Here is a 12,241-nt window from a genome sequence, read left to right as displayed (position 1 = left end):
CCTTAGACCTGAGCTGGTGAGTTGTGCTGCTTTTGTTCGGCTTCGTGTTTGTGGTGGTGCCATGTTTTTATAGTGGGTGTCAGTTTGCTTATTGTGTGGTTTGGAGGGGTTTAAAGTGGCTGATGTTGCAGCTGTAGTTAGGTTTCTGTTTTGTGGTTGTGCCTCGTTATCATTGTGGGTTCGGATTTGCTTTTTGAATGGTTGTGTGGTGGTGATGTCATGTGGTGTTATCATGACTTTGGGTCTATCATTCTTGGTGGTTGGACTCGTCTGTCAATCAAGGCGGGTTTCCAAATGGTTGGTAGGCGAGAGGTATCATCTCGTTTGTTTATGCTGTGGGGGCGTTTTTCTATCTCAATGGCTTCTCTGATTATTCTGTTGTTAAAATGTTCAATTTTGGCGATAGTTTTGGTTTTTTTAAAATCAATTTCATGTCCCATGGCTTCAAAGTGTTGGACCAGGGATGAAGTTTGTTCTCCTTTTCTGAGTGAGTTTTTGTGCTCTTCAATGCGTGCACTTATTCTTCTGTTGGTCTGTCCGATGTATGTGGTGGGGCAGGTGGTGCATGGGATTTCGTATACTCCTTGGTTTTCTAAGCCAATTATGTCCTTGGGGTTTCTTAGGATGGTGGATATTTTTCTGTCTGTGTAGAATGCTGTTTTGATGTTGTGTTTTTGGAGGACCTTACTGATTCTGTCTGTGGTCCCTTTTAAGTATGGGAGGAGGGCTTTGCCATTTTCTTGTTCTCTGTCTTGGGTTTTAGTGGGTGTCTCTCTTCGGATTAAGTTGGTAATCGTGTTTCTTTGGAATCCATTGGCTGTTAGTACATTAGTGAGAGTGTGTAGTTCGGTTTTTTGGTGTTGTTCGTCAGCTAGGTGTTTTGTTCTGGAGATGAGTGTCTTGGCTACGGAGTTGATCTGTGCTGGGTGGTGGTGTGAGAGTGCGTTCAGATAGCGGTTTGTGTGTGTTTTTTTATGGTAGATAGTGTGTCCTAGGGAGCCGTTGGATTTCTTGTAGACTAAGACATCAAGGAAGGGAATTTGATTGTTAGCTTCTGTTTCCATAGTGAATTGTATTTTGGGGTGTAGGCTATTGAGGTGTGTGAGGAAGTCATCCAGTTTTTCTTTGCCGTGTGGCCAGATTACGAAGGTGTCATCTACGTATCTGAGCCAGAGTTTGGGTTTGTGGTTGGATTTTTCTAGAGCGAGGGTTTCAAAGTGTTCCATGTAGAGGTTTGCGATGACAGGTGAAAGGGGTGATCCCATGGGTGCTCCTTCCATTTGTTTGTATCTTTGTCCATTGTAGATGAAGTATGTGTTAGATAGGCAGTGGTTGGTCAGATCTAGGATGTGTTTTGGGGGGTTGTATTTATTTAGGATAGCTGTCAAGGCTTCTTTGATTGGCACTTGGGTGAAGAGGGATACGACATCGAAGCTCACAAGTAGGTCGCAGGGCTGTAAGTTTAGTTTACTTATGATCTCTATGAATTGGAATGAATCTTGTACATGTGAGGTGATGGAATTTGCGTAAGGCTGTAGTTGTTTGGCAAGAAATTAGCCTGATGATGACGGATGAGACTCCGTCGAAACGTTGCCCCTACACCTTTAGTTCTACGCGGGGAAAAACCCGAATAACCAAAGATGCACATACGAACACCCGCGAAAACCTCAGAAAACATGTTCAAGGATGCTGTGGAGATTAAGGAAGATAATCGTTTTATCCACTAATCCAGGGATCTCCAAACTTGGCAATTGAGGAACCTGGGAGTTGAAGTCCACAAGTCATAAAGTTGCCAAGTTTGGAGACCCTGTACTAATCAAAATGTAAAATCTATGGTTTTATTTTAATTAAGGGCAAACCAAATTCCAAAGAGAGAATGATTTTTGTATTAAAAGATACAATTAAAAAGATAACCATTAATACAAACTAAAAAAGAGAATACAAAGAAAAAATTGAAAGTGAAGAAAAGGAAAAAAATGAAAAATAAATAGAAAAGATTATAGTAAAAAAGTATTGACTTCCCACCTTTATTATCACTTTCTCTAAAAAATACAACAAATGATCTCTTCTTCCCATGACCCAACTCGTATTTATAAACAAATTCTTAAAATCTCATTTAAATCCAGATTAGGAGCCATTAAGAGTCAACACAACCAGCACTATATCTATTTTAACTTTGATCAAATAAACCAGCTTTATATTCCTTCCTTTTACTTTTAACAATTTCTAGTCCCTTCAAATAATGTTCTAGAACTTGATTACTTTTCATTTTTATTTCATCTACTCACAAAATTCTTCAAAGTTTTAATAAGCCTCTTCTGTAAATCCAATATAGGAAAATTATCCAGGGCACTCTCTTAAATTATTTTTTTGTATATCCCTTATGTAGACAGAAATCTTGCAGCAGTGTCCCCTTGAACTTTTGTCTATTATGAATCCCTCAAATTTAGCTGAGGTAGACAATTTTGAATATTATTAACCCATGTTTATATGCAACATGTTGCTTCTCCACAAGTGACTTTTTCAAGTATTATGTTATTCCCAAGGGAGATTGTTAAGGAATTTGTTGTGCAGAGGTCTCCTTGTGCTACCAAAGAGTTGCACAGACAAGGAAGGGCACTGAGAGCAGTAAAAGTCACACAAGAATACACTGAGTTATAAAAACAAAAAGTAGTTTACTTTTGAGGTGGTGTAAAAACAAAAATGCACAGTCAAAAATAAACAGTCCAAATCATTCACAATAGCAACAGTCCAAGAAGTAATCCAAACTACAAAGTCTTCTTACCGGTCCAGAGGTCAATACACAGTTCAGGTTTACAACAGTAGTAAACCAGCAGCAGAGCAAAAACAGTAATAGTAGAGATCAGTGAATTCAGAGAGAGAGAAAAGCTACTTCCTAGCTTCCTCTTATGGCCATGAGAACACTTACACACCCATTGGCCAATTAACAACTTAAAGACATAGCATTATGGTTAATATATTTTCAACCCAACATTGTAGGCTAACACCATATGCCTAACAGAGATGATCTGGCACGTGGCATCTTCTTGGCAGTGATTAAAAGTTTAATTGTTTTCTTGGGCATTTCATAAACTATTGCCAGCCTTTCCTTAACAACTGTTGCATTATCTTAGGATTGAACTTATATAATATTTTACTGATCTGTCCTATTTTTATTCTCTATATTGGGATGCAAGTTTGTCATATAATTATGCCTACTTTAGAGAAGAAAACAGAAATTATAGGTGGTAAAGAATGAAGTTGACCAGTATGGCTAACAACTCATTCTGAAAACAAAATACATATTTAAACATATGTTAAATAGAATATACATCCTATTTATGTTCTCAAGATACCTTCAGATGGTATTTTAACATTATGGTATCAGTCAGTTCCTATATTCTGCTAGATTTCACATATGGTACTAATTCAGATCTTGCTCAGTTTATGTTAGTGTACAATTCCTTTATAATCACCACTATAAACTTTCCTTCTCTCTTCACTTGACAGAATTCTTAGTTGCTTTAGGCAACCAATCAAATAGTTATTTTCAAACCTTGTTTATGTATGTATAGGAAAATTCGTACAAACCTGAAATTGTTTATCTAAATAAGTAATAAAATAAAATTCCAGTTAATCTTTTAGCAGCAAACATTCTTCCTCCTCCCATCTCCCAATAATGGCTCCTGAATATAAAGACTGATGGTTGCTAATACTTATTTTGGATCTAACTTTTATATTGAAATCAGAGATCCAGTGTTTCCTCAAGGACATACCAGAGGAAAATGATGTAATTAATATTATATTTGTTCTTACCCAAAAATCTGAAAAGTGATTCTTTTTTCACCTATGACTCAATCTGGAAATTTGAAAAAATATGAATAATGCTTTTAATGTGTACCAATATTATTCTGTTCTGTGTAACACACATGTATGCATATGGCATCACTATCAGAGATGCTTTATTATCTCCAAATGTGCTGGGGAAAAACTACCTAAATAAAACATTGTGGTTTTAAACTACCATGAAATGGAATTGGCTCTTGACTTTCCCCTGTGCCTATATACAACACACATTCCATAGAATTCTCCAAATAACAAATCATAGCTTTCATATACTGTGTTCCTCTATATATTATTAATCATTTAACTAATCGCTTCTTTGGAGACCCTTGGGCTGTGGAAACCTGGAAACTTTGTATTGTATTTTTATTGTTTGTTTTTAAAATAGTTTTTTCCCCCAAAATTTACCTAGTAAGCTCATGAATTCACATGTTTTATGTGAATTTCAGTATGCCATCTATAGATCCTCCAGAGCAAAAGCAGTCAGGCCTGAATTAAACCATTTTCTAATAGTATTTCATGGAAATGCTAAAAAGGTATTGAATGTAGGACTGGTTTTAAAAGTGTCTTTCATTTTTCTAATTATGACCAAGCATAAAGAACCATAGGTCCAGGATAACTATGCTGCTTCCTGGTCGGTTTTAAACCACATGACCAAAACAAATCTAAGGAATTGCACCAAATGCCATTCTGTTCCAGGTCAAATCTTATAACACCACAGTTAGGGAAATAAATCAAAGTCATTCATTTGAGAGAGATAATTGTAGGACTGTTTTTTTAATAATTCAAAAGCTCTTTTCTTGATTATCCAGCCTTACTCTCTGATAGTGACCAGAAATAAGGCTTCTCACTTCTGGTGTCTCAATTGCCCAGTTGAGTCTGGTGCTTCATATTTTCCTCCAGAATATTTATTGTGGATTTCATCTATCTAACTTTTTAAGAAAAGTGTATCAGCAGCGTCATTTCAAGTTTTAATTTTTTTCCCTATGTGTCTCTGCAAATCCTTAGTTGAACAAAGAATGGGATATGAGAGTGTGCGTATTCTGAAAAATCCAGAAAAAATTATCTGGCTCTGATGTGAGATAATGTAATAAAATGACGTAGAAAAGTTAAAATGCACGTTTAAAAGAGCACCATCTTTTTTCAAGCCTCCAATAATGCTACTATCTTTTTCCCCAGAGCTCAACCCCTTCTTTGCATAGAAGTAATAATATTGTATCAATCTCTAATATGTTTCAGTTTCCACTAGCTGAGAAAGGATATGATTTTTGCATAATCTACAAAATAAAACTCTTTTTTAACAACCTATTGGTAATAATTCATTTATATGGTAGTGTATGGAAAAACAATTGCCAGAAGACGAAAGAGGTTCATTAAAAGACGTCCTTGTTCTTGACGTGATCATTAATCACATGGCTACAGTTGGGTCTCCATGGAACCTTATTTGGCAAAGAATGAGCAGCACCAAATTCCAGGAGGATTCACTCAGCAGATATAAAGAGAAACAAAATCATAAACAACCAAGTTATTCCATTTGGCCCACAGAAGTCTCTTCCCCACCCTTGTTTTTCCCCCTTAATCTCAACACATAAAAATAGTGAAAGTGATTTGTTCAAGTCAGATTTTTGTTCCGCTTCTTTTGGCCTCCATTCTGTCTGATGGGAAATAAGTGGGGCAAAGAAAGTAGAACATGTCAAGGATACAAACAGGAAAGAAGTCTCATCGTTCACTGATAGGAATGCATGTGTGCAAAAACACAATGACTCAAATCTACAGGAATTACTAAACCAGACCGTAAAGAAGACGAACTGTAGCATGAATCTAAAGTTAAAAGGTAGACATACATTTAATAAAAATCTCAGAGATAATTAAGCTATTGCAATAAATGCCAGATGAGCCTTTGCATATGCAGCTGATCTACACTAGTAATTACATTCATATGGAATACACTTTTCTCAGCTGAAAAAGTATTACAACGAGGTTGTTCTCATTTCCAATTCTTTCTTTACTATATCTTAAATTTAATCGGAAATATTGTCAATTATATGATATTTCAAAATAATGAAAAATGGTTCGTACTTGTTTGTTTTCTGAACTATTAGAAATAACTTCCTTTAAGGGCAACTATTATATTCAATGGGATTAAGATACGGGGGGGGGGGGGAAACTTGATCAGTATTCTTTTTGTAACCATCCTTCCAATTAATGAATTAAATTAGAATATAACAGTGCTTAAGAAAACATTAGATCAATAAGCTGTGAAATGTTTGTTCATACAAGTTGTACTGATAGCAATATAAACAAAACACATTCAAGTTTCTGGAAGAATTCCTACAGGCATGAGCTATCCAGATTGTAATAAATAATTTTCTGATGAAGCTGGTTTCCCTTTTCGTTTGAAAACAATGCTTTGCTAAAAGGATGACTCGTCTTCAGTAACAAATAAGTCAGCATCTGGCTTAAGCAGTGACTACTTTTATTGGCCAGACATCTTTATTTGGAACTCAAGGACTTGTTTGGGCTGAGTTAAGAAATACAATAACTACACCATCCAGATGTTTTATCTGGTCACGGCTTAAAAAGTACTAATAAAATTGTTAATATAATAACTATACCTACTGCATAAAATAAACGTGTAGTTTTTCTGATTGGGAGAGATGTTGCTTTTTAAAACACTTAGTTGGGTATTTTAGAGACTGAATTTATCTTCTTTCTCCTCCAATAACGGTAAAGGTAAAGGTTCCCCCGCACATGCGTGCTAGTCGTTTCCGACTCTAGGGGCCGGTGCTCATCTCCGTTTCAAAGCCGAAGAGCCAGCGCTTGTCCGAGGACGTCTCCGTGGTCATGTGGCCGGCATGACTAGACGCCAAAGGCGCACGGAACACTGTTACCTTCCCACCGTAGTGGTCCCTATTTTTCTACTTGCGTTTTTACGTGCTTTCGAACTGCTAGGTTGGCAGAAGCTGGGACGAGTAACAGGCGCTCACTCTGTTACGCGGCACTCGGGATTTTACCTCTCCTCCAATATATAAGCCTAAATAATCATTTATCTTAAATAAATCCTGATTGGCCTACCATGAAGACTTTTTCTTAATTGCCTAAGGAATTCCTTATTCCCTGTCCTTCCAGGTTTCAACCTCACTTTTTGTTCCAATGTTTGGAGGGAGCTTGCTAGTTCCCTTTCTATTGCTTTTTGGATCTTCTTCTTATACTTATTGGCATTTGATGTTTGGTATGCTATAATTTTCATGTTCTCCCTGTGGCAGCAGTTTACACAGTTCAGCAATTCCAATTCGTTCAGTGCTTTATTTTTTCTGTTCATTTTGGTGCTCTGCTCACACACTCACTTTGTTACCCCTGGGATTTCTCCTTGAGGATTGAACCTGGAAGGATATGGAATGCGGGATTCCATAGACAATGAAAAACAACCACCAATCACATGTTCCTGAAGGAAGGACCTGTCCCATGACCCATCTGGAGATAACTTGACCACTGTTTTCACTTGCCTAATATCGTTGAGTTTTTGCATTTTTGTACATTTATAATATTGTATATTTTTTAAAAAAATGATTTCATATGACTAAAAATGGACAAGTAGATTCATATAAATCAAATGTATACTGAGTTCCAACAAAATTTCTAATGCCATCTTCTGGATACGGTATATGAATTTAGATCCTTTCTCTGGAGCTTCAAGAAATGTAGCCCAACCACAATGAAATTATTTGTTTGTTTGTTTGTTTGTTTGCTTGAATGAATGAATGAATGAATGAATGAATGAATGAATGAATGGTGGGTAGGTGGCTTAGGGAAAAACCTCTCAGCCAAATAACAGATTAGAAATATATAATATAAATAAAATAAATTAGAATAAAATGAAGCATTTAAACAAAACTAGATGCCTCTAAGAGCAAATAGCAAGCAAAGCTTAGAAAGAAATAATACAATTTAAAAGACACGAGAAAAAATATTTTAAATCAGGAAAACAAATATACATCTTACTTATTTAATGGCTGGTAGGGGGCAAACCTGATGATATTCTAAATTCTAAATAACCCTGTTCAATAATTTCACGTACTATATATGTGAAACATTACAGGGAATAAGACCCCAAGTTTTAATTACCACAAAGAGCCTTGGTGGAGCAGTGGGCTAATGCCTCCTTAAGTAACACCAGCTGCCTGCAATTAGTGCAGGTTCGCGTCCCACCAGGCTCAAGGTTGACTCGGCCTTCCATCCTTCCGAGGTAGGTAAAATGAGGACCCAGATTGTTGGGGGCAATTAAGCTGACTTTGTAATAATGCCGCTTGGGGGGGGGAAAGCCCTAATAAGCAGGCATATACATAGAATGAAGGCTACTGCTAAGCACATTGGTTTGTGCTTTAGATTGTAAGCCGCCCTGAGTCTTCGGAGAAGGGCGGGATATAAATGGGATTAAAAAAAAAGTTCAATACCATTAAATAGCCAGATCCTCCAGAAGGAAATCATATTTCAGGATAACAAATGCTGGTCAAGCTTCATTGTCCCTCTTCTAGTATAAGTAAAGCAACCTATTGGTCAATTTTAATTAAAAAAAAAACAAAACCCAGGAAAGTTAATTCTAATTAGCTTGCTACCAATGAAGGAGAATATTTGTAGCTCAGTGTTGAAATGAGTGGACCTTGGTGATCTCTGAGTTTGCTTGTTTTCTTGCAGATGTTTCATTAACCTAACCAGAGGTCCCCAACCTTGGGAACTTTAAGACTTGTGGACAAGTCTTAAGTTGCCAAGGTTGGAGACCCTTGTCCTAACTAACATCAGACTAGCACTGGTGATGTTACATAGTTAGAGTAATGAAACGTCTACAAGAAAACAAGCAAGCTCAGAGAGCACCAAGTACCCCTAATTAGCATAGTGCCCAAACACTAATGGATTGCTCCCCTTCCACTGCTCCTATTCTGACCTCTTTATTTTTCTACAATGCAGCGTCATTTTAAACTATATTTAAAATATAGTCCTATGGGAATAGGGCGATATATAAATTTAATAAAATAAAAATAAATATTGGTATTAGAATATTAATATGTAATTTATAATGTAATATGTTCTAACCTCATAATTAGTTTAGATAAGTATTTATTATGGTATATATGTAAACTAAGAAAGCACACAAAGGAAATATCACCAGCAATCAGTGGCAGTGGAATCCATAGAGTTAAGCAATAGGGATGATATGGCAGGACTGTGAAAAGTGAAGACTTAATCCAAAGTACCTCCAAATTTGTTTTCATAAAAAAGTTCAAAGTAGGCAAGCTTTGAAAATGCTAACTTAAATTATAGAAAATAATAAAAAAGTGATGTTTGGCTTCATTTACTTGTCTGTTTGTTTGATTGATTGATTCCTACAGACATTCATCTCAACAAGTAACTCTGGACAGAGTATATTGTTTATATGCTTTGTTACAGAATTGTGAACTGCTGCCTAAATTATATGGATTTCTAATTTAAAGATAAATGCATTACATAGAAAGTCTCTTCCAAAGTTCTGACAATTTAGCAAATTTAATCAGGAATTTTAATACAAGTCCTTTATTTATTAAATCTGATATACGCATTGTATTTCTTACCAAGGTTGATGGGAAATTTTGAACGGACATAATCATATATGGTTGAGGTCTTCCGAGATTTCACACAGGGTCTTTTTAACATGTATGCTACAATAAAAATTCCGTTTCCTTTTACGTATTTTTGTGGAATGTTTTGTGGAAGCATCACAGAAGGATATTTCCTATTCTCATGTCAAAAATCATCTTAAGTGGAGGAAGCTGCAAATGTTAAATCATAATGAAAAAGCAGCTATCCAAGTTTTGTGAAGTATTCACATTTTCTCTGGAGATAGAACTGGCCAGTATCAGAGACATAAACTAAATACATTGAACTAAAAATTGATCCATTTTTGTGCCAAATCAACTCAGCCCAATTTACTATAGAAGAAAGCTGGAAAAACTGAGATATAGTGGTCCTTATTCAACTGCTGTAAAACTTATTGAATTTGGTACTCAATGCATTTTGACACAAAAAAATTTGTCCCAGTATTCATCACACAAGCTAGAACTTGTCAATGTTGGCTGCCTTGTGACATTACATTATTCCTAATGGGAAAAATTTGTTTGGTACTCATCACGCCTCTTGGAACCAAGTAATGATGAGTATCGAGGTACCCCTGTATTAGAATTAATTTTCTAACATATTAAGAACATTAACCTGAAGTTTTAGAGTTTTCAAGTGTCTGGTACCTTAATATTTTTAAGACAAAGTATAAAGTAAAGTGAAAATACTTTGTTTATCAGAATGCCATTTTAGTTTGGATTAAAAAGATCTTTCGGCTATAAATATCTTTGAAATCAATAAAATAATATTAAGCTCATAAAAATTATTTTGGCAAGGCTATAGAATAATTTGCAATTTTTTGTAAGACGTTTGGACACAATTCCACTGAGAGATACAAAGAAACAAAAACCAATGTGAAACATCCCTCCTATAATTAATCAACTTCAAATCTTCTTGTAAAATATATAACTACAACCAACCTAGGCATTTCCATTTCTCAAAAGTAAACAGTACATTCTGCCATATTATTAAAAATTACCTGTATTTATCTTCAGAACACGGTTTTAGAAGATATCAAACCCAAAGATCTAAAAAAATGCCATTCACTTAAAATTGTAAAAATTGTACAGGATTAAATAATGAAACATCTGTGAGGTTGTTTAACCCCCCCCCCACCATGCCCCAAATTATGGGTCTCACCAACAGTATTTAAGTACATGCCTACGATGTCTAACGTGTTGCAATAACTCTGGGCTTAGCACAAATCTTATATTGATCTTAATTTGATTATTCTGCAGTCCATGCATCTTGGAATTGTTTTAGTTAAAATCCCTGAGAAGTCTTTCAAGTTCCAAATTACATTCTATTTTTTTTTTATTGAAAAGTTTTAAAGTACAGTTTTCCTTTAAAAAGCCCCCCTTCCCCCTCCCCCCTCCCCCCTACCTCTCCCCCTCCCCCCCTCCCTCCCCCCCTCCCCCCCTCCCCCCCCAACTTCCCAGAGCTAAATACAAGGTATATATATATAAAAAAAGCAATCATGAACAACCATATACTAACAACTATAAATTCTAAAATCCATCACTCTCTAACTTATATAGGATAATACAAACCTTAGCAATATTAAATATATATAAAAAACTAAAATAGAAAAAGAAAAAAGAAAACGAAAGAAGACTTATTCGAATGCTACATAAAACTTCTTAACCCTATACTTGTTCTGGATAAACTCAATCCATTTTCTCCATTCCATAATGTAACGTTCTTGCGAATGATCTTTCAAATAGGCCGAAATCTTCGCCATCTCTGCCAGGTCGGAAACCTTTAAAGTCCACTCTTCTATAGTCGGCAGTTCCTCTTTCTTCCAATATTGACCTATCAAAAGTCTTGCTGCCGTAACTAAGTTCAACATCAATTTGGTGTCCACAACTGTAGCGTCTGCAATTATTCCCAACAAAAAAAATTGCGGACAAAACTTTATCCTCCGTTTAAAAATCTTCTGCATATTCCACCAGACTTTTATCCAAAAAACCTTAACCATCTTACATGTCCACCATATGTGAAAATATGTTGCATCTTCATCACCGCACCTCCAACATTTAGGCTGGTAATTCGGATACATACTTGCAAGCTTTTTAGGATTACATTCTCAATGCTATTTTCTGATCTGAGGTTGGACAACTGTCAGTATAGGCAAGAATCCAGATCACAAACTTTAATTATTAGTCAACCTGAGCTGAATCACCGTGGGCTTGGCTCCTCTTGTGTTAACAGATTCCTGACACACTCTTTGGAGTCACCTCTTAAAGGCTGGGTTCCAAATGTGTAATATCTGTCGGGAAGCACTTCTGACAATAGCATTAGAGAGCAACAAAGCCAATATTAAGGAAAGGATCATGGACAGAGAACACCAATTGGATATGGTAGGTGTTCCAAATTGCCATAATTTGGAAAAAAAGAAATTGTTCTCTGAAACCAGCAGATCAAATCCAAATTATAGAAGGGGCTTCATACTGACAAGTAGAACCCTTTGCCCTCCCTGCCTGTATCTGGAAAACGAATGGAAAAACCAACCTAGCTTGAGAGTTTTGCTCTTGCAGCTTCATGAATGTTTAATTAGTGATCTGTTAACGTCTATATTTTAAAGATATACAGCATTCTTTCACTGCCCTGCCTCCTAAAACCAACCGGTTCGTGTTTATGATGTTGCAGTGTTCTAGGATTGTGTGATCACCTTTTGCAACCTTCTGACAAGCAATGAGTAAATCAGATTCATTAACTATGTTACTAACTGAACAACTACAGTGATTCA

The 12,241-nt window shown here is 36.0% G+C and overlaps 2 protein-coding genes across 4 annotated transcripts in view; one reads left to right on the top strand and one right to left on the bottom strand.

Moving 5' to 3' along the window:
- The window catches only part of P4HA2 (prolyl 4-hydroxylase subunit alpha 2), a 343,153-nt gene that overhangs the window by 173,587 nt on the left and 157,325 nt on the right, over positions 1–12,241 (top strand). The gene's annotated exons all lie outside the window — the stretch shown is intronic.
- The window catches only part of PDLIM4 (PDZ and LIM domain 4), an 82,113-nt gene that overhangs the window by 50,628 nt on the left and 19,244 nt on the right, over positions 1–12,241 (bottom strand). The gene's annotated exons all lie outside the window — the stretch shown is intronic.

Source organism: Vipera ursinii, assembly GCF_947247035.1.
Source record: "Vipera ursinii genome assembly, chromosome: 2".
NCBI lineage: Eukaryota > Metazoa > Chordata > Lepidosauria > Squamata > Viperidae > Vipera > Vipera ursinii.
The sequence above is the reverse complement of the archived record's forward strand: the minus strand, read 5'-3'. Positions and strand labels throughout refer to the sequence as shown.